The following is a 23,069-nucleotide window of genomic DNA, read 5'->3' as shown; positions in this document are numbered from 1 at the left end:
TTCTCCTCCTCCTCCTCCTCCTCCTCCTCCTCCTCCTCCTCCTCCTTCTTGTGTATGTGTGAGGGAGAGAGAGAGAGAGACAGACAGACACACACACACACACACACACACACACACACACAGACAAAGACATAGACAGAGACAGAGAGATTGAATACAGCCCTTGTGTGTGCTAGCCATAAGCTCTACCATCGAGCTATGTCCTTAACCCTCCCTAACTTTCTTTGTAGACATGGGATTTTTAAAAATTATTTCTATTTTTATTAATTACAGTTTATTTACTTTGTATTCCCCCTGTAGCTCTCTCCCTCCTCCCCTCCCAATCCCACTCTCCCTCCCTCTTTCCCACCCATGCCTCTCCCTCAGTCCACGGATAAGTGAGGTCCTCCTCCCCTTCCCTCTGATCCTAATATATCAGGTCTCATCAGGAGTGGCTGCATTGTCTTCCTCTGTGGCCTGGTAAGGCTGCTCCCCCCTCAGGGGGAGGTGATCAAAGAGCAGCCCAATCAGTTTGACATGGGATTTTTTTCATTACCACTTTACATGGCAGGATAGGATGACTTTAATTTTTTTTTTTAACCCCTGAGTTTATATGCTATAGTTTAGACAATGACAGATTCATTGTATATGAATTCAAATTCTTGGAAAAGAAATTTTGAGCCAGTGTGGGCCAGCTATCCATTTTTAGTTGGTACAAGTGTAGAAGAATGACAGGTGGGAAGGCAGTTCCCGTAAAAAATAAGATGAACAAAAATCTAAATAGGCTTTTTATAGTTTAGGCTACAACTATCATCTCATTTTGAAAGTCACTATTCCCCACACATCTTGTTCTTGGATCTTAACTGATCAGACTTAAGGTTAGATCTGTGACTCATTTTCATCTCCCATGTTTTCTGAGTTTTCATTCAAAGGTTTTAGATTTTTGAGTTGGTGAAATGAACTCATACTAAACTGCCTTGGTATTTCTCTCTCCATGCTCCTTAACCACATCATTCCTGGCATCATGTCAGTTGCAGGCTAGATAAGAGTCCCAGGGCCAAGACAGGGGAGGCAGCAGAAACAGGGGTGGAGTGCCCAGAGGAGTGGGAGGTTTAGGAAGGTGTCATTCTATAAGCTGGAGAAGAAAGCTTTTAAGTGAAACATTCTGAATGGTGGGTGCCGAGTTGAACCCACACCCTAGCAGAGGTGACTGTGGGCACCCCTGCACCTGACACAATGATGAGAAAAACAAAGTAAGTTCTGTGTGTGTGTGTGTGTGTGTGTGTGTGTGTGTGTGTGTGTGTGTGCGCGCGCCCGCGAGCGCGAGTGCATGTCCCTACCAGTATTCCTGCCTCGCTCCCAGGAGTGGTATATTTCTTTCTTTTGAGAGCTAGGTGAGTTTTCATTAAGGTGTGTCGTTGATACGGATCAGATCCTCTCTGTGAAGATAGGTAGCACATATGTGGAGGTTTGTGGCTCCTATTGTGGGGAAACTCACTCCTGTTTCCTGTTTCTCTCTCAAACTTTTCTAAGACCCTTTTTATTGGGGCATAGTGACCTTGCAGGTTCATGGCACACAGCTTAGAAAGTAGAAACAGAAACAGAAGCCTAAGAGATCTATGTGGTGTCAAGGGCTTCCTTTAATTTCAGAGCGAAGCATCCTCATTAGCTTCACAAATGCTCCAGGGAAGAGGCCTTCAACTGCAGTGAAAATGCTGTCTTTGAATAATGACATTCAAGGAAGATATATGTTTAGGTTTTTTTTCTCTTTTTGATTATTTATAAGTTTCTTTTTAAGGGGTTAAAATGTTGTACTAGCTAATCACCGTTTCTCGTTTAGAATAGCCTGTCTCGATCCAGGGAATATTAGGTAACTCTCTGCTAATATTAATTAGCTTGGTTTGTCAGGATGAGCTTAATATCTATTATTTTTAATAGCCTCGCTATGTACCAAGTGTAATCAAAGAGAACAGCAGCATATCGCCCTGTTATTCTAGAGACACAAGATTATGAATACCTCTAGTTTATTTTACGGATTCATATTTTCTTTCTTTGTGCATGTATGGATGTGTTTATCGGTGTGTGCATGTGGATATCTTCTTCTGTTGCTCCCCCCTTACCTTGTGAGCAAGGGTTGCTCACTGAGCCTAGAGATCACCATTTTGCCTCGTCTGGCTGGTCATTGCATGCTGGGGAATCCATTTGTCTCTGTCCTCAAGTGCTGGGGTTATAGGTATGTGCTGCCACCCATGACTCTTATGTGGATGCCGGGGACCCTAAGTCAGGTCCTCATGTTTGTGCAGCAAGTGCTTTATACATGGAGCCATCTCGCTAGCTCTGTGATAAGTGTAGATAGGAAAACAAGAGTGCTTGGGCAGTGTGAGTTTCTTTGCTGTGTCATATAGGAGATAGGAGCATAATTATTGGGGTCAGATAGCCCAGTTGAGCATCTAGTTGAGCTACCAAGCATCAAGATTTGGTGTAACTACTTTATCTGTGAAACAGGGACTAACAACAATACTAATTTTATAGAAACCCTGTGTTGTCGTTAAAGTACTTAAGATAGCACGTACTATCTCACAGATAGAAAGCAGGGGACAAGCGTTTGGTTCAATGTCCTGCACCTGATTTATTGTAGACAATAAATGTAAGCTATTACGGCCCTTCCTATTGTCCTTTTCTAGTGTTCTTTTAAAGACAAGTAGTTGTTTCTACATAATCTTTTGGTTATACAATTAATAATCAGCATATTTTAAAAACTGGCAAAAGTCAAAGATACAAAAGTGGAGAAAAAAATGTAAACATTCACTTTTGTCCTCCATCCCCATCAAACTCGATAATTGACAGTTTTTGATATAGGAAGGTTTTAGGGCCCCACTTGGCCTCTATCTGTTCAACCGAGTCATTCTGTGTATATAGTAGTTGTCAGAGTTCGAGTCTCAATTGTCCCGCAGGCCCCTGTGTTTGAACCCATGGTCCCTAACTGGTGGGGCTGCTTTGGAAGGGTTCTCTCTGCAGTAAGAATAACCAATATGGCAACACTTTTTTTTTTTTAATTTGTGCAGAATTCTAAGTAGATGCAGTTTGGAGTCAGGTGTCATGCTAAAAGTTTGTAACCTTTGTGCCCGCTTTCTGCACATCATACTCACGTTCTTTTCTTAATAATATTGTGTTTGGGGCTGGGCTGTAGTATTCATATTGTGCCTTTGCAAGCATGTTTTTTATACCAGAGTGAATAAGTCTACTTTATATATATCCTATACAACTGAATCACATTTGTAGTACAAATAGACCATCCATCACTAGCCATTTGTATCTCACAGACATTTTTATGTATACTTTTTCATTATCACACCTATTGTTAGAAATAGTCTTTATGAAATATACATTATCTATTTATTTCTGAGCACATGTGGTTATTTCATGGGATAAATTTGTTTCTGGAAGTAGCATTTCAACATCCGTGAATGTGCGCATTTGTAACTTTGATGGCAGTAGCCAGAATGCTGCTTTCTAAAACCTTCATGGTAAGTGTGTCAGTGATGGAAAGAGCTACTGACTTTAGGAGTCCCCACTTCTTTTGTGCTCACCAACTTGGAAGTTACTGGCTTTAAATAATGTTGTCAGTTGGAGAAGCAAAGAATATAACACTTTATTGTCTAACTCTTTATATATATATATATTTTTCTTTATTAATTACACTTTATTCACTTTGTATCCCCCCTGTGGTTCCCTCCCTCCTTCCTTCCCAACCCCTCCCTTTCTCCACCCTCTGCATGCATGCTCCTCCCCAAGTCCACTGATAGGGGAGGACTTCTTTTCCTTCCTTCTGACCCTAGTCAATTAGGTCTCATCAGGAGTGGCTGCATTGTCTTCTTCTATGTCCTGGTAATGCTGCTTCCCCCTGAGGGGGAGGTAATTAAAGAGCAGGCCAATCAGTTCATGTCAGAGACAGTCCCTGTTCCTATAACAATGAACCCACTTGGATACTGCCATGGGCTACATCTATGCAGGGGTCTTCGGTTATCTCCATGCATAGTCCTTGGTTGGAATATCAGTCTCAGGAAAGACCCCTCTGCTCAGATTTTTTGGTTCTGTTGCTCTCCTTGTGGAGTTCCTGTCCTCTCCAGATCTTACTGTTTCCCACTACTTTCATAAGATTCCCTGTACTCTGCCCAAAGGTTGCCCATAAGTCTCAGCATCTGCATTGATAGTCTGTAGGGCAGAGCCTTTCAGAGGTCCTCTGTGTCAGGCTCCTGACTTGTTCCCTCTTTTCTCCTTCTGAGTCTATGAAGTTGAATCACTTTTAGCAGTTTGGAAGCTTTCCACTATTGTTGTGTACTTGTGTTAACCCTGCTTGCTTTCCACTTTGCCTTCAGGACTTGAGTACAGCGGTGTTAAGTCGTCTGCTGCAGTGCCATGGGTCCCTGTGGGTTTTTTACCTCCCCACCTCCCAGTCTGTTTCTCTCTGTTGTTTGTATTGGTTCCTTTCTATTTACTTTCTCTCAAGTTCATTGCTTTCTTGCCTGTCTCACTGTCTCTATTGAGCCAATCTACTGTCTCGCTTTCGCTTTTTATTTTTCACTTCTGAAAACTCATGGCTTTTCTTTCTGTCTCCTGTAGCTCTGCTGAGAATTTCTCCTACTCATTTGTCTTAGGTGTTTGCGTTTGCTCCTTGAAGTCTTTTTATGATCGAATCTTTAAAATACTTGTCAGATAATTCAAACATCTTTCACCTTGGTGTAGGGGTTCACCGACTGACTGCCTTTTCTCATGCAAAGTGAGCTCTGCTGGACTCCTGATAGGACGAGTGGCTTCATGGAAATTTGCTCATTTTGAGTACTATGTTATGAGAGTCTGGGGTAGACATCTTTTTATTTTGTTAGTTTCCTCTGACTTTACTCTGGCAGCAAAGAGGTGGAGCCCATCCTGGCTCTGCCAGGTGAGGGTAGAAGGTTAGATTCATCACATAGCTTCCATCATTTCACAAATAAAGAAGGTCTCCTCTAATTTCTGAGGGTGGAGAAAGCCTGGCCATGCTTTCTCTGTCCATATGTGAATACCACAGATAGTCACTGCTTTGTGGAAATGTAACCCCACTCATCATTCTTTGACATCACCCTAGTTGAGAGATTGGGGTGCCTCACTCTAAAGATGGAAGTCTTGGCTGTACCTTGGCTTCTGTTACAGGACATGGCCACAGCTTCCTCTCTTTCTGTCTGTCTTTCTCTGTCTGTCTCTGTCTCTCTGTCTCGTGTGTGTGTATGTGTGTGTGTGTGTGTGTGTGTGTGTGTGTGTGTGTGTGTATGCATGCGCTTATAGATGCAGGTATCTTCAAAGGCCAAAATTTGTGTGTGTGGGTGCCATTTGGAACTAGAGTTAAAGGCATGTGAGTATATTGATGTGGGTGCTTTTAATTGCTGCAACATCTCTCCTGATAATGTTTATTTGTTTATTTATTTAACATTTGAGGCGTCTCAGTGATATCTCTAGAATCCACAGAAACCACTCTGGGATATATAAGGCAAAAGGAAAACATTGGAAACAGACCTCCGTACAGTTCATTTGGTTTTTAGGTTTTTTTAAAAAAATTTTATTCCTCTCTCATATATCTCAACAGCAGTTTCCCCTCCCTCTGTTCCCCTTAGTCTCTCTCTTAACCTTCCCTCTCCCCAGGATGCACACCCCATCTACCTTCCCTCAGACAAAAGCAGGCTTCCCAGGGACATCAATGAAACACAGAATAACAAGCTTCAAAAAGACAGGGCATATACCATTACATCAAGGTTGGACAAGGCAACCCAATAGGAGGAAAAGGGTCCCACAAGCAGGCAAAAGAGTGAGAGACAGCCCCTGCTCCCACTGTTAGGAATCCCACAAGAACACCAAGCTACTCAGCCTTAACTTATATGCAGAGGACCAAGGTCAGACCCATGCAGGCTCCTTAATCCCTACAAGCCTTCCTGAGTCCTGGTCAGTCGATTCTGTGGGCTGTCTTCTTTTGGTGTTCCTGACTTTTCTGATTTCTCCTATCCTTCCTCCCTGTCCTTCTCAGGATTCTCCAAACTCTGCCTAACGTTTGGCTGTGGGATTCTGCATCTGCTCCTATCAATTGCTGGATGAAATAACTCTGGTCTTTCAGATGTCAGTTCTGTTAGGCTCCAGTCCCAGAACACTCTGCAGGGGGACAAATTGTAAGCTGAAGGTTTTGTGACTGGGTTGGTGTCCCACTTCCTCTACTTGAGGCCTTGCCGGTTTACAAAAGATGGCCAGTTCAGGCTCTGCATCCCTCATTACCAGGAGTCTTTGCTAGGTTTATTATTGCAGATTCCATGAAGTTTCATTTGCTCTAGGTTTCCGCCTTGCCCCAAAATGATCCCCACTAATTTCAGTCCTTTCTCCCAGTATTTTCTCTCTACTCCCATCTAATCCCTCGGATTCCCAAAACCTCTTACCACAAGTCCACCCACAAAATCTGTTTCCTCTTCCTAGGGGGATACTTTTGTCCCCCCTTATGTCCTTCTTGTCACTTTGTTGTGGATATAAACATGTTTTTATTTTGGTCCCAGGTGTGGGCTGTAGGACTGATTCAGATGGTTCACAGCAGCAAACTATTTGCCTCAGGTGGGCTCTGAGAGGAGCTCTTTGCCAGCTGCAGATAGTTTAAATCTGAGGACTCTGGAGAGAAAATAAATGCTAGAGCCCAGAAAGGAAAGAGGGAACAACGTTGCTCCTGCTTCTCCCCTTGCTGCTCCTGGTTGCCCTTGTGAGACAGGAAGATGGAGATCTCCTGAAACAAGGATTAGAGTGGCTCCAAGGAACCAGAGGACTCTAACCAGCAGCAAGTAGCTAAGAAAGAACTGCGGCCCCTCTCCCACTAACTGTTTCTCTCTCCTACCTAGTGTTGGGGTGTTGGAAGAGATTGGGGTGGAGTAGGGAGAAAAAGATATAAGAAACCTGAATAAAAGAGTTTTAAATAAAGAACACCAACACCACTTAGGCTCTCTAGGATTGTAGCATGACTATCCTTTACTTCACAGCTAATATTCGCTTCTAAGGGAGTATACGCCATGTTTGTTTTGCTGGGTCTGGGTTACCTTACCCAGGATGATTTTTCTCTAGCTCCAAAATCCATTTGCCTGCAAATTTCATGACATCATTTTTTTAAACAGCTGAGTAAATGCACATTTTCTTTTTTAAAAATTATTTTATTTATTACAATTTTCACTTTGTATCCCAGCTGTAGCCCCTCCCTCATCCCCTCCCAAACCTTTCTTCCCTCCCTCCTTCTTCTCCCACACCCCTCCCCCAGTCCACTGATAGGGGAGGTCCTCCTCCCCTTCCATCTGACCCTAGCCTATCAGATCTCATCAGGACTGACTGCATTTGTGTCCAGGGGTCTTTTCTGAGATTGATTCTCCAACCAAGGACCATGCATGGAGATAACCTAGAACTCCTGCACAGATGTAGCCCATGACAGCTCAGTCTCCAAGTGGGTTTCCTTGTAAGGGGAACAGGGACTGTCTCTGACATGAACTGATTGGCCTGCTCTTTGATCACTTCACCCTGAGGGGGGGGGCAGCCTTACCAGACCACAGAGGAAGACAAAGCACTACCCTTTCTTTATCCAGTCTTTGGTTGAGGGACATCCAGATTGTTTTTAACTTCTAGCTACTATGAATAAAGCTGTTATGAACATAGTTGAGCAAGTTTCCTTGAGGTAGGATGGAACATCCTTTGGATATATGCCCAGAAGTGGTATAGCTGCTTTTTTTTTTTTTTTTTTAAAGGTAGATTGAGTCCTAATTTTGTCAGAAACTGCCATATTGATTTCTAAAGTGGCTGTACAAGTTTGCACTTCCACCAGCAATGGAAGGGTGTTCCCCATTTCTCCACATCCTTGCTAACATAAGCTGTCACTTCTGTTTTTGATCTTAGCCATTCTGACAGGTGTAATATGGATTCTCAGAATTGTTTTGATTTGCATTTCCTTGATGACTAAGGATGTGAACATTTTTTTTTGTTTCTCAGCCACTTGAGATTCCTGTTGATCATTCTCTGTTTAGATATGTACTCCATTTTAAAATTGGATTATTTGTTTGTTGATGTCTAGTTTCTTGAATTCTTTATATATTTTGGATATTAGCCCTCTGTCAGATGTGGAGTTGGTGAAAATATTTCCCCATTTTGTGGGCTGCTGTTTTGTCCTATTGATGGTGTCCTTTGCCTTACTCAAGCTTTTAGTTTCATGTGTACCCATTTATTATTATTTAATAATCATATTGTTATTTTTAATTAATATAATAAATATTAATTTTTCATATTAGTGCCTGCACTGTTGGTGTTCTGTTCAGGAAGTTGTCTGTTGTGCCAAGATTCAAGGCTATTTCCCACTTTCTCTTTATTAGATTTAGTGTATCTAGTCTTATATTGAGGTCTTATAGCCACTTGGACTTGGGTTTTGTGACGGGTAATAGATAGGGATTTATTTGCATTCTTCTATATGCAGAAATCCAGTTAGACCAGCACCATTTGCTGAATATTTCTTTTTTTTTTTCCATTGTGTATTTCTGGCTTTTTTTTAAATAAAAAAATCAGGTGTCCATAGGTATGGGGATTTATATCTGGGTCTTCGATTCAATTTGATTCCACTAAGGCCATTAAATTTTGAATTGGTCAAATTCCTCTACACTCTTCAGAGCCCTTTATATGTATTTAGCACATGACAAGGAGAGGGGGGCAGCATTAAAAAAAGAAACACAGAGAAACTGAGGAAGAGGTAGGTAGGGGATGTTGGGTCGGGCAGTGAGGAAGGGACCATTTTAGTAGGAGAGCTATAACACTATGCCTCCAGATTACTTAATATGACAAAATTGGCAAGAACCACAAAGATATGGGCAGATTCTTATCCCCTCCCCCATTTTGTGATTCTGGGGGTCAAAGCCAGTCTCAAGTGTGCCCAGTACTGTTCTCTCACACTGAGCTAAGCCCTAGCCTCCATTTTACCCTCTAGAAGAATGTACTGCATGATTCTTTGTTTTTAAATAACTTTTTATTGATTCTTTGTGAGTCACCATGTGTCCTACTGCGTATTCCTCTGTCCACACATGTATCTTCACTTGCAAATGTTCATTGAAATGAGTCATGGCTCTGGTTCGAGGTCTCTGGCTTTTGTGACACCATAAATATTGGATCCTAGTTATTCTGTTCTTGCTCTGTGTCAAAGAGGATCCTGGAGCTTTGGATCAGCAAGAATGTGTCCCAGTCATTCACAGATGATACTGATTTTGGTGAGGGCCAGCTCAGAGCCCTGGATCTGGGCCTGGGTGGTAGCTGAGCCGGTCAGCCTGTAGGCTCTCCCTTTTCCAAACCACCAGGGTGAATTCTCCAGCACTGCTTCGGCTAGACCACCCAGTGCCACCATCAGCAGGAGATAAGATCAGCTCTCCTGCCCCTGGGGCAAGTTCATGTGCATCAGCACCTACAGAGCCAGCAGCTCCACTGTGCTACCCAGTCAGGGTGCTGGGCCCACTTTCCTGAGTGCTGCAGCTTTCAAGGGGTGGACCAACTTTCCCTCGCTTCAGCCCTCAGGTCGGGCTCACCTGAGTCCTGTCTCCCAGGGCCAGCACTAGTATACTGCCCAGGCAAGATACAGGGCCTGCTCTCCTGAGTGCTGCATCTGGCAAGGTACAGGGCTAGTTCTTCTGCCCAAGTGCTGAAGGTGGTGGATATGGTGGGGGGGGGTTGTCAATCAAACCCACACCACCTCATGGCAGAGAAATGGCAGGGCCAGCTCTCTCTTGCTCTTGCCCTTGGGGCTGGCCAGCACTACCGTGATGCCCAAGTTGGGTGCAGCGCCCACTCTCCTGAGTTCTCTAGGCAGAGAGGGACAGGGCCAGCTCACCCACTCTTAAATACTTCTGATTCTCTTAGTGTTTACTGGCAATATGGACTTCCAAGCCTTGTTTAGAGTCCTAATGTTCCAAAGCTACATTTCATGTCTCCTTGGGAAAGTAGGATGACAGAGTGAGTCATTTTTCTGCTTTGTGGCTGTAGTGTCATTCAGGGCAAGAACCAGACATATGGTTATGTTTTTCTTGATGATTCAAGGATAAAGTTTGATGAATTCATTTAATACTAGTATTTATTGAACACTGATTATACATTCACACACAAACATATATAGGTCACAGATAAAACTATCTTATGTATTATGGATATAAGCATCATTATATATAAATATAAATAAATAATTATATATACATATATGTATAATTTGTCATTGCTTGTGGTACAAGCTTAATGATGAACAAAAGGCAATAGTGACAGTTCTTTCTCTGCATCATTGTCAACACTTTTTGTGTTTTGGTTGCTACTGTTCCAACTGGAATGAAATGTCTTGAGATGTGTATTTTGTTAATAACTACTGATATTAAGAGTATTTCTATATACTTGCTGGTAATTTGTATTCTGTTGACATTTTCTTGTTTGTCCACTTAAATTATATTACTATTGTTTTTTGAAATTGAATGTTCTAAACTCTATATTTTGGCTATCTATAAAATAGTCCTATTGTTTCTCAGAGAAGAAAGGAAATTAAATAGAATTTGTATATATCTATGATATATACCCTTTACTGGGTAATATATCCAAAGGAAGGAAAATTAGTTATCTGCACACCTGTGATTATCATGCCACTATTTACAATAGCTAAATATATGGATAGGATCAACATACACAACTCATTGTGACACATATGTGTACATGCTGGAGTATTATCCAATTACAGAAAAGAGTGAAATCTTGTCATTTGTGGCAACCCGGGCAAATGCAGAGTACACTGAGTTCACTGAAAAAGTCAGGCACAGAAAGAAAAATATCATAGCTCCTTGCTTATACATAGACTCTAAAAATGTTGATATCTCAGAATAGAGAACAAAAAAGTGTTTATCAGAAGCTGGGGAGGTGGGAGATAGTCAGAAGAAAGTTAACAAGGTCAGGGTGCCTGTTCTTTCATTTTTATCATTATGTACTGTATGGATGTACTGAAATACCACACTGTGTCCCACACACATGTGCAACTATGAGGTGCCAATTCAAAACATGCATGTGTTGTGCTCACATTTTATCTTGTAATCTGAAAGAGCAGACATGAATGAAGATTAACAGAAAATGTCAGTTTGTCAGTTATAAGCATTGCTATAAAGGAGAGGTCCTGGTTGTGGCAGTTCACCGTCTGTCTAGGAAACCTTTCCTGGGGAGTTATGACAAAGGGGGAAACCCAAGGTTGATGATGAGGTGACTTGGTGAAGGAAATGGATGGACATAATAGGAGTGGAGAACTTTCCGAGAAGAGGTAACTTGGAAGGGTGACTGAGGATAGCTCTGTTTTGCCTGAGTGTGTGCTGGCATCTTACTATGCTGTCTGAAAACAGTAGCCCCAAATAAGCCAGTTTTTGTTTTTTTAATTAAGAAACTCATTTATTTATTTACTTACTTTTGTTTTGTGGTCCTGGAGTACAACCCAAGACTATGTACACACTAGCCAGTGATCTACCATTTAGCGGTTACACAGCCCCCAGCCCACAGAGGATTAAGTTTAAGAATTATGTGGCTTAATTAGAAAAACACATGGTGAGCAAATAATTGAATCTGGCTATTGCTTGGGTTTATCAGACTAAAGGGGATGATTATGGAAAACCAAATATGATAAAAATCTATAACTTCAGACAATAATGTCAGTTATAGCTCATAAACTGTAAAACTATATTCATTCAACTACTGTTAATTGAGCCCCTTCATAAGTGATAGAGAGATGTGCCAAAATATGGGCACTTCCCTTAACTCATGATCAAAGCAGCCAGGAGACAGAGCTGTACATAAACGTATCATCTGCTGTCAGAATGAGATCTTGGCCAAAATCTGATAGGATAAATTTCTCTGGTGTCCTGAGCTGTGATCTGCCTTGTGCTTAATGAATAGCTTTGGAGAAGATGGTCTAATTGGTAAAGTGCTCACCATGCCAACAAAAGGGCCTGAGTTTGGATCTCCAGCTTCTTTTTGTGACCCCAGAACTGGAGTAGCAGAGACAGGAAGATCCCTGAAACTGGCTGGTTGGCCCAGCCTAGCTGGACTGAGAAGCTACGGATACACCAAGAGACCTTGTTTGTAAAAATGAAGGTTGTGTGGCTGGAGGGGCGGGTTCAGTGCTCAAGAGTGGTGCTGCTCTTCCAGAGGACCTCAGTTTGGTTCCCAGCACTCATGTCAGGCAGCTCACAACACCTGAAACTCCAGTTCTAGGGGGGCCCAATGACTTTGACCTTCTCTGTCACCTGGATTCACACATATGTATGGCACCCCTATAATGAAATAAAAATAAATGTTAAGTCAGATTGAGGAAAACATCAGACATAGACCTCTGGTCTCCACAAACACAGTGTATTTATGTGCACACGCATCCGTACTTACACATCTGCCCTGACACTCAAAAGAAACAGCAAAAATACTACTATTCTGACCAACCCTTGAAAGCCATCTCTTAGTTCACATTGAAAGCTACCGACGTTTGACCTGCACGGTCAGTTAAATATGAAACCTATTAGAGTTCGCCAATAAACCTGCTCTGTATTTTGCCTTTGGTACATGTTTTAATTGCCTTCTACAAAAGAGACATTTTGTCTTTACAAGTAGACTGTATATTCCTCAAGGATGGAGATTGCTGTTTTCACAAGCTCGAGTATCATGTTTTGTGCAGGAACAATACTTAACAATTGTTCTTTGCCAGAAGGCCAGAATGTGGTAGCTTTTGGAAACTCTAGTTATAGGAGCAAAAAAGAACAAGAGACTGGCATAACTGACTCCTCAGTGGTAGATAGGAGAACTGACTTTGCTTCCATGGATCACTTGTCTTAATGCTGCCCCTTATACATACACACATTTCCCTGTTGTTTCCTCACTGCCGTTGTCATGGTTTAAATGATAGCTTTTTGAGATTCAAGGAGTCACACTTCTTTTTGATGGTGTTTTCTTTAATTTTAAAATTTGCCTTTAAGTGCACTGTCAATGATACTTGGGAGAGGACTTAGAAGATGTTGAAGTTTTAGGGGACATTTAAAAAAATGGTTTTGGGAGTCAGAGGAAAGTAACTCCAAGTAAAGATGCTGTTTATTATTTATCAAGTACACATGCGAGGCTGAGCCCTTTGAAAGTGCTGCATGGCTCACCCTTACAACAACTTTAGGAGGCGCAGCTCTTTATTATGCCCTTTCCTGTTTTTTTTTTTTTTTTTTTTTTTTAAGTAAATCATAAGAAATTCAGAGAAGTTAAATAAAACTCATCCAAGGTCACAGTGAGTGCTGGTATTACATTCTGAAAGCTGATGACTAACTCCAAACTCAGTGTCTGACCTTGAGCTCTCCTGTTCTTTGTACGGTGAGCTGATGCCAGGAGTGGGGCTGTATGGGTAAGGCCTGATTCTTGTCTCATGTACTCCATTGCCTAAGAATGACCCACTTCACAGCTACCCACAGCCTGGCTCCAAAGTGAGGCTTCTATTAATGTTTGAGATTTTTTTTTTTTTAATTTGAGACATTATTTAGTTTCTCATGTCAACCAGCATGACTAGGAGCGGCTGAATCATATGTCTTCTTGGGATTTGTGACACCACTGGAGGACCAAGGCACATGTGGAGAACCTCAGTTTTTTTTTTTTTTTTAATCATAGCCTTAAGAAATCATAGTTTCTGTCCCAGTTTCCTTTCCGTTGCTATGCTAACACCCCCTCCTCCCAAAGCAGGGAGGAGTTTGTGTGTCTTACATTCCAGGTTATGGTCCATCAGAAAAGAGAATTCAAGATGAAAGGAATTTGAAAGAACTAGCTAAATCATCACCACCCATGCTGCCTGCTAGCTCACTCAGCTGGCTTTCTTTGTTCATACACAGTGTAAGGTTTAGCCATAAAATGGTGTTGCCTACAGCTCAATTAACACTGAAGACAACCAGCCACAGACATGCCCACATGCTGGCTTGATCTAGGAATTCTTCATCAAGACTCTCTTCATAGGTGACTCTAGACTCTGTCAAGTTGACCATTAAAACTAACCAGCACATATTCCCAGAACCACAAGTCATCATTGACATGAACTACTGTTCAATAACTCATTCAACCTCCCTGTGCTTCAGCGTGAGTGCGAAGTAGAAATATCAGTATCTGATTCTTCATAGGGCAACTCTGAGGATTAAGCGGAGGGCTGATGTCAGGCATTCAAACTGGCCCACGACAGTATACATGCTGACGTTACCAAGTGCCCAGTAATGCTGTCTGCTCTTGTTTTTGTTGCTAAGTGTGGCTCTAAGTGATGGCTATAACATCTACTGAAGGAACAAGACTAATTCCAGGGATTCTGAGGCTCCTTCTGCCATTCTTCAAATGTTGTCAGACTAATGTGGCTCATTGGGGCCAATTAGTTGGAGTTTTTATGGTGCTGAGCTACTTGGACTCTGAAAAGTTGTTCCCCCCAATGGTGTGGCACATCTTAGGCTTGGAGTAGCTTTTTCCTAGCCAACTTGAAAATTCCATTTCTCTTTGGACTGGCTTATGTTTTCAAAAAAGATTTTGTTTTTATTTTATGTGTGTGGGTATTTTGCTTGCATGTATGTTTTGTACCATGTGTATAGCACCCATAGAGGCCAGTAGAGGGCATTAGATCCTCAGGAACTGGAGCTACATGAGCGGTTTAGCATGTGTGGGTGCTGTGAATTGAGCCATCGTCCTCTTTAACACTGAGCCCTTGAAGTTTTTTTTTTCTCTCTCTTACTATTCAGAGGCAAACACTTTGTTCCTACAGTTTATTCTTAGAGTTTATTAGAAAATGTACTAAGAATGGAGTTGTAGCCAGAGTGGACATTTTTAAGGCAGTTCTGAGGATTGTGTTCTTGTCTTGACTGTGACATTAACTAGGTTGGGCAAGCAATTTCTTTCCCCTGTTTTCAAAGAGCTGGTGTACTAAAGTTCTGAGCATGTCTCAGGGTCATCCCCACATCTCCTGCCAGCTTCTGCCTTTGAACCCCTAGTTTTGTAACCCCTCCCTCTATCTACCTTCCCAGAGCCCAGCTTGCATCACTTAGGTAGACAGATCCGTCTTTTACCCTCATCTTGTTTTCTGTTTTGTGTTCTCAGCTCTCCCATTAGCATCAGCAGTGGATTATTTTCTACTAATGTTCCAACAAGTGACTATACATCCTGTGGTTTAAAAGAATAGGAGTTTTATTATCCTGAAGTCCCACAGTGCCCCTGGGCTAAAAACAAGCTACTGAGATGGCTGCTTTTCTTGCTAGAAGCTTGAAGGGAGAATATGTTTCCTTCCTTTTCCCACTCACTGAAGAATGTGGCAGTATTTGGCTCATAGCTCCCTTCTTCTGTCTTTAATGCCATGATGGTGGGTATCAGGTCCTTAGATGGTATTGCTTAGGCTGTTCTTACTTTATCGATTCTCTTACTCTTCTGATTCTCCTTTTCATTCCTAGGAGTCCTGTGATTACACTGGGTCTACTGAACAGCTGCTCATCTTGAGGCCAGCTGAGCAGCTAAGCTTAATCCCATCAGTAGCCTAATTCTACTGGTAACTGTGGTTCCCTTTTCCATAATTACATAAAACGTTTGGATTTGGGGAATTAGGATGTGCACAGAAACATCTAAAACAATAGCTGTTCAATCTAGATTTAACGCATAGTTTCCTCTTTGTCTTGTGTTTCCTCTTAAGACTAAAGAGTGAAGAGTTCTGAAGAAACAGTGGTTCTAACTAAGATTTGCTGAATTCAACCAGGATTGCCATGTTAGGTCTGCAAACTTTCTTTACAGTCCCCATTAGGCATAAGACTAGCCTTTCCCATAAGAAGGAAATTCCTTGCTTTCTGCTCATGATTCTTAGAACACAAGACTTATTAGGACAGAGTTTCTCTTCCTTAATGACCTTAGAGATTGTGGAATTCTCATTAATTACTTCAAAAAAACATTTATTTTCCTATCTTTGGGTTTATTCAGGTTGATGTTCAATTTTCTCCTTGCCACTGCTAGGTTGATGAATAATAAATCTGCATGTCCCCAAATTATAAACTACAGAATTAAACTTGGAGAGTGGAAACATATCACATTATTTCCTAAAGTCATTTATTCTTCTTGAGCAGCTGCCTTTATAGGCCTGAGGTTGTGGAGATAAGTGAGAGAATTTCCCAATTTTTCAGGTTTTTCACTCTAGTGGAGGATTACAGCAAGTAAACACCTTTAGTCCTTGTCTTAGTTCATTTTGTTGCTGCAACAAAGCACCAGAGACCAGGTCATTATTAAAGGATAAAGCTATTTGGCTTCTAGCTTCAGAGGATGTGAAGTTCAAAAGCATGGTACCTGAATCTGCTTTCTGTCTAGAGAGGACTGTTGGCCACATCATAATTGGCAGAGGGTGTCACAGGCCTGTGAGCAGTAAGTAGGTCTAGGTGACTTCCTGAGGACAGGGCTCTCCCAATGGCATTAGTGGATTTACAGGAAAGAGATTTGAGCAAACACTGGTACCGAATCCTAACTCTGTAGGGCATTAGGCCAAGACCCTGAAAAAGCTACCTTTTTGGACAAAATATGGCCAAGAGAAAAATTTATTGTAAGAATTTAAGCAAACAAAACAAAAACAATAGCAACAACAAAAAGCAACCTTATGCATTAGAAAAGTTTACTATATTTCTCAAATTAGTGAAGTTTTATTTTTAAATTAAGGATGTTTGAGAACTTAAATAAATATTCCAAGGTCAATAGTGTGTCGCACAGACCTGCCACACAGACATGCTGACTTCTGACACTGTGAGGTGTTTCTTGCTGCTGCGGCTGCTCCATCGCATCCTAAACTAGAGGCTTCCACGGCTATAACAGAAATTCAAACTGTCTTAAGCAAAAATAGACTTTTATTAAAAGGGTATTTATGAAATTCAAGAGTACCAGCACTCTTGGGGCCAGTACTGACAACTCAGCAGTATCAGTGTGCTGTCTTCTTTTCTCTCTGTAGGAGTAACTTTTATTTACCTGATGTTTTTGTTACTGCAGAGCCCAAGCAGATGTGCTGTAGCAGCTGTGCTGCCATGACAGACTTCATAAGATACTGTAGGCCTGAGTTTCTGTTTCCTGGTAATGTCCCAACAGTTGCTTACATCATGTTTCTATTTCTCAGAACATGAAACTATAGTCCATGGAAACAAGATACAATAACTCAATAACCTTCCTGAAAATCAGAAATAAAATCAGAAACGATAATCAAGTAACCACCTTGAAAAGTCCCCAAGCACCAATCAAATTAAAAGTTAGTTATAAAACTTTGCTTAGGTAGTCAAAATAATGTTGTTGCCTGGGCACAACATATTTGGACACCCCATGAAGTCCCTCCTTATCCCCTAGATCAGCAGCAATCAATCAGTTTATGACAAGCTTCTGCTAAATGTGAATCAATCATGTAACTGAAAGTCCTTTTTCTTGCCCAAACCATAATAAAAATCCAGCTTTGCAGCTACTCAGGGCTCCCTCCATAATCTTCTGTGTTGGACAGTGGGGAGCCTGAGCTTAAGCCTGAAATAAAGGCTCTTTGTTCTTGCATACATGTTTGGGCCTCCTGGTGGTCTTTGGGGGTCTTTGCCATCTGGGCATAACAGTTTCCTCAGAGGCTTGTTGCTGAATATGCTTACCCTTTCTGGTTCCTTCTGACCTCTGACTAGTTGGTTGAGCTCAGCTATTTTGCCTTAAAATTCCTTTCCAAGCTGACTGATTCAATCTGGTTTCTCTCAGCTTCCGACTGAATTGCTGTGCTTGGCCTCATACTAACTTTGGCAATATATTCTAATCTTTTGACTCCTTCTCATTATCTGGCTCACTCTGTCTAAATCTATGTCTAGCTTGTTCTCTCTGCAACCTGTCTCTGTAAAACTGCCCTGGTAAAACTGCCTCTGAACTGTACCAACCTAACTGCCACTAAACGAACTGCCGTGAACCCAACTCCACTGCACTGTCTTTCAACTGACGCCCCACTGATTCTCAACTGACTGACTGACTGACTGAACTCTACTGGACTGTCCTCTCAGTCTGGCCTCGAACTCATGATCCTCTTACCTCTGCCTCCTTCAGCAAATCGTACCAGTGTGTGTCACCACAACTGGCTAGACTGTCTTCTCTATTGAACTTTTTATTGTATTCAACTCTATTCTTTTTCTACTGTACTGTCTTCTGTCTCCTGTACTGTCTGTCTATACTGTCTGTCTTCTTGAACTGTCTGTCTTCTCTCTTTCTCCCTCTATGCTGCTCTCTCTTAAGTAGTTTCTCTTTCTGTCCTGTTCTCATGAGAATTGGGCATATCCTATCTCTGACTCATTCTGTCAAATCTTTCTCTGATTCATCACTTTGTCTGCCTCCAGATTAGACATCACTTTCAAACATGGCTGTTTCCTTTTACTATCCTTTCCTATAATGTTTGTGATTAAAAGTGTATCCTAAAGGCATGTCTGTATTCCAGCCAGAGCATACTGTAATTCAGAGCAGGTCTGCATTCCAGCAGGGTCATGTGGACCTAGAAGGTCTTTGGATGAGATCAGGGCAGCCATGTTGCTGGGCTAAAATTTACATGGCTTTTGCATAAGCTTTGGGAATAGCTGAGCTGCTCTACCAGTGACCCTAAAATACAGACCCTTAAGAAAGAATGGTCTGCTTCATGCAATTATTGTAGGATCTGGATCCCTCCATCTTTTTTTTTTTTTTTTTTTTTTTTTGTCTCTAGATCATTGTCCTATGCCTGTGTCTGGTTGAGCTGGTTCATGGGTGTATCCAGTTTCCAATTCATGAGAGGGTAGGGAGGGTTCTGAGAAGAGAAATGGTTTACCGTAGGAAATAATCCAGCTGAAACATACCTTATGCTCATGTCTGTAGCCACATTTCCATAGCCAGCAAGAAGCTGGCAAATGTTAAGCCTACATGGGCTAATATTGATATGGACAAAGAGGATGGGTGAAGAGCCTGTGCCATTGCTTTCTCATTCAATAGCCCAATTACAGCCTTTTTGCCTCAGTTCCAAATGCTCTTGAATGGGCTATGATTGGTGTTGCTAGGGTAAGTGCTACCCACAGGTCCTGTGGATTATCGTAACATCACAGGAACCCTGAGAGAAGACTAAGACGATCAAAGCATTCAATGTATCCATCTATGTAAAATTATGCATTTCCCAACCCGCTTAAATATGATACAAAAGCATAGTGATACATATTTTGGGATTCTGTCTGTCTTTCTCTGATTTCCTTTTTCTCCTTCGAACCATCTATTTACAAGTTTTTTCGATCTACCCCTCCAGTCTGTTGATAACTAAATTCGGCTTGAATTTAGAGCAGTGGTTCTCAACCTTCGTAATGCTGCAACCCTTTAAAACAGTTCCTCATGTTGTGGTGACCCCTCAACCATAAAATTATTTTCATTTCTACTTCGTAACTGTAATTTTGCTGCTGTTATGAGTTGTAACAGAACATCTGATCTGCAGGATATCTGATATTTGACCCATTTGAAAGGGTTGTTTGACAGCCCCCCAAAAGTTGTGACCCACAGCTTGAGAACTGCTGATCTAGGTAAAAATTTCTTTCCTTATGAATACGCCCATAGGGCACCTCTATTAGCCTTCTTTTAGAATGGTATGGCCATATAATTGAGTGGTGGCTGATAGATATGTGACATGGAAATATTTTGTATGGTGTTCTTTCTCTCTCCCCGATGTAGCTGGATGTATAGACTGACATTATAACCCATGCATTGTATCCTATGCTAGGCTAGAAGCTCAATAACCATGTGGACCAAAGCTCCTAACCTCTATATCCTTGCCAGTTGAAGTAAGATGACAGGTTAGTAAGCTAACCTAATATACTCACTGATTTCTGCCTTATCGGGTGTCCCAATCCCTCTGAGCTATGTTTATCTCTCCATAGGGTGTCCATGATCACCGTATCCTTCTCTTGTGCCTCAGCAACTAGAGCCATTCTCTGCTTTCTTGTGTGCACTAAATTGGGTGGAAGGACAGACAACTTTTGTTCATTCATTTTCACAGAATACTGCCATTCGAGGCATCCATGTGCACTCTCTATGCTGAATATTAATGGAGGCCTTAATGAACTGAATACTTAAAAGTCCATGTTTTTAGAAGCCGTTATTCTCTCTATTGGTGAGTCATTCACTTTTCCATTCCAGCTTCTGCCTCTTCTCTCTCCTTGTCCACTTTGCTGTGTCTGGGCGGCAGCTTGGGTATCTACTCTTTGACCGGTTGTAGCCTATCTAGGATATCCTCAAAAAGCTTACACACACACACACACACACACACACACACACACACACACACACACCCCACATACCCCCCCACACCCTAACAGCCCCAACTGTCATAAGTTAGCTTGACCTTTTGCACTGAATGCTGAAACAAACAGGTATTCTGTGTCCTTGGGTTAATATGAAGTGACCCCTTTGCTTAGATGACATTACAGAAACATCACAGTACAGTCCAAATGGCTGGCTGTGCCTGTAAAACAAACCAGAAGAGACACACCCACGCTCAGACCCTGCTGGCTGCGCTGGGTAGTGTTTCTGTAGATGGGTGAGTGCACTACAGTGCGTTTCTCATCACCTCCGAGCTGGGTCATAGCAATCTTTCCTGACACATGACAGAAGAAAGCACCCAATTCTCAAAATAACAGCTATCACCTCTGTGCAGGTGCACACTGCCCATTTTCCTCTTTCTCTTGTCCTGCTGAAGACCTGAGAGCAACATAGTATGTCACAATTTAACTATTTCTCTCAAGTTGTTCATGTCAATTGTTTCCATAGCTTCTTGTGCATGTGTTTGTTTACTTTCCATTTCAGTAGATTAAATTTCTGATTAGTGTCACTGGTAAATAGGGACGAAGCATTTGTCGTATGTTTTTTGTATCACTGAAGTGTGTTTGTGAAGTATGAGCTCAGCAGGTAGCACCAGAATTCTGTCTGCAGTAATTAACTGGCTTGCAATTCAGTCTTGAATCATAGATAGCTCTTACGATACCTGCAAGCGTTCCTTGACTTTGAACTTTAATTTTGATAAAATTCAAGGTATGAAATGAAAGCTGTACAGGTAGTTTACTTTCTAGTTAACTTGAGTATAATTACATATGCTAAAGCATAAATGGGGATAAGGAAATGAATGTTTCAGTTTCCTCACTGAGGAACAAGCCAAATGTGGCTGAGACAACAATTTTGTTTTCACTTTTTTCCCCATCTCGTGCCACCCAAATTTTATCAGCTCTTTTTGTGTGTGTTTTCTACTGTCCTCATTCCAGATTAGAAGGCTTCTTCATCCATAGAGCAAATGTCTTGCTGTCTGCAGAAAAATTTTGAAGTTTTCTTCTGCTTTGTAAACTGTGGGGTCCACCATACCATCCAAACCGAACAGCTAACTCCCCATTTCCTGCCAGTTCTTCCTCACTTACCTCTTACCATCCAGTAGTGTTCCCCTTAACTGTACAGTCTTATGCAGTCTGTGTTCTATACCTAGCTTTGTTTTAAATCTGAGTACAAATTCAGGGTCAAATTTCATAGTAGGGCAACCATAGTTATAGTGTTAAATCTCCCTGGGCAAGAGCAGGTCAGTGTAATTGCTTAACTGCGTCAGAACCGGACTCAGGCAGCATACACTAACTGATTTTATCTGTAGTGTCATAACATGTTTTACTGCAGTGAACTATTATCCTGGTATAAGAAGCATCAAAGGGAGACGCTGATGGAAAGATTCTCATCTAATTAGAAATGCAGAAGCAGTCTTCCTTAAAGGCAAGTGTGTGGTTGATGTTCATGGCATCCTGCTTCTGTTCCAATAATGGCGAGATGGGACTTTCCGTAAGGAGCAACCCAAATCAAAGCCACCCTCCACCCCAAACAAGTGATGCCTTCTTAAGAGTAAGGGCTTGCTTTGGGAATGAGCACGTGTTCTCTCTCTCTTTCTCTCATTGTCTAAATTCTTACCTAGTTTAAAGTAACACAAGGAGCTCTGCAATTTAGTCATGACAATAGCTGACTAAGTAAATTGATTAGTTGAAGAAGTTGATTAAGGTGGGGGATATTTTAAAATCACACTTCCAAGATTTTACTTTAAAAATGTAAATTCATATTTGCTCTCTTTTGTTGTAGTCCCACCGTTTTTCATTTCTAACACGGGTTCCCTGATTGAACCCTGCCTCCCGTTTCTCGCAGCAGCCACACCCATAATTCCTTGTGTGTGGGTTCTGGTTCAGCTTCTGTAAGTGAAGCAATAACTTGAACACAAGGGAGCAAAGTAGTCCAAGTCTCCACACTTCTACATTTTTATGATTCTTTAAAAATACTTTACGGCAGTCTCACACACACCTAATATGACAGCATATTTCTTAGTGGCTTACCTTTATAAAATCTCTCTGGCCTCCAGAATGATTCTCAAAGAAGCTACATTCCTTTGGTTTGCATATATCATTGGTGTACATAAGATTTCGTGCCATTGTGTGGCTATATAACCCCCAAAACAAGTTTAAGAGTCATAAACAGTGTCGGGAACATACATAACTGCCTTGTGGTAACTATCCCTCTCAAATGGTGGGCGCAGAATCAGAGGGAACACTTTTGGAAGAATGGGAAACACTGAACAGTCTGGCAGGATGGTTCAATGATGAGTGTCCTGAACCACGGATATACTTCTAAGATCTTTGTTAAGCATTTTAGAGAGCTGAGTGTTTCTTACTATGGTTTTGTTTCTGTTCTGAAATAAATATTGTGCAGAAACTTGAGTTTCTGGAATGTTTTCCCTTTTGTGTCATTGGTACTCTCAAACTTCTCTGTACTAAATACTTGGCAATTGAATCTAAATGAATCTTCTAGTTTCTCTCATCTCTCATTTTCTTCACCCCCTTTTCCCATATATCCTGTTCTACATCCTTTTGACAGTTATTTAAAGACATATTCAACTTTGTTGTCAATTACTACAACTTCTAAATAATCCCACAACTTATAATATATGAAGTTTTATATTATTT

This window comes from Psammomys obesus, unplaced genomic scaffold, assembly GCF_907164565.1.
Source record: "Psammomys obesus unplaced genomic scaffold, mPsaObe1.curated_primary_1811, whole genome shotgun sequence".
Classification (NCBI taxonomy): domain Eukaryota; kingdom Metazoa; phylum Chordata; class Mammalia; order Rodentia; family Muridae; genus Psammomys; species Psammomys obesus.
This window is presented reverse-complemented; position numbering follows the sequence as displayed.